Source organism: Alligator sinensis, unplaced genomic scaffold (assembly GCF_000455745.1).
Source record: "Alligator sinensis unplaced genomic scaffold, ASM45574v1 scaffold1093_1, whole genome shotgun sequence".
Taxonomy (NCBI): domain Eukaryota; kingdom Metazoa; phylum Chordata; order Crocodylia; family Alligatoridae; genus Alligator; species Alligator sinensis.
Genome location: NW_005842538.1, coordinates 384,853 through 385,568, shown reverse-complemented (window position 1 = coordinate 385,568; position 716 = coordinate 384,853).

Here is a 716-nt window from a genome sequence, read left to right as displayed (position 1 = left end):
TTTTTAACCTGTCTCCTACTAATTTCAGTGGGTCCCCCCTAGCTCTAGTATTCTGGAACATTGTACAAAAAATTTTCCTTTTGATTTTGTCCCCATCCTTCACGATGAGATACACCTCATATTCCCCAAGACTTCTCCTTTCCTACCTGAAGGGTCCTACCCTTTTTAGTCTCTCCTGTTATGGGAGCTGCTCCAGGCTCCTGATCATTTTGGTTGCCCTTCTCTAGGTGGATCATGGATTTTAACATGAACATCATATGACATGATGATGTTCTCCGTCTTGTTTTCAATTCCTTCCTTAATGATGCCCAACACTGCATTAGTTTATGTGGTTGCTGGTAGGGCTGTGCGAAGCTTCAGTCCCTGATTCAATCTGGCAGAGATTCGACCTGATTCAGTAGCTGAATCTCCAAACCTGAATCGAATCAAGATACCCTTTAATCTCTCTGAATCGAATTGGAACCCTCCAAATTGATTTGGAGAGATTTGGAAAGATTCGATGATTTGGATATAGACACAGATTTAATTTTTTTTCTACATACCTCAAGGTACCAGGTGGCTCATTAATGCTGCGATTCTGGGGTGGATGGAGTGTCCCACAGAAGCATGGGGGGGTGGGTCCCCAGCGCTTGGCAGCAGACCTAGAAGTGGATTAGAAGCACTTCTGGTCCACTTCCAGGTCTGCTGGGAAGCACACAGGGGGTCCCCCCGCATCC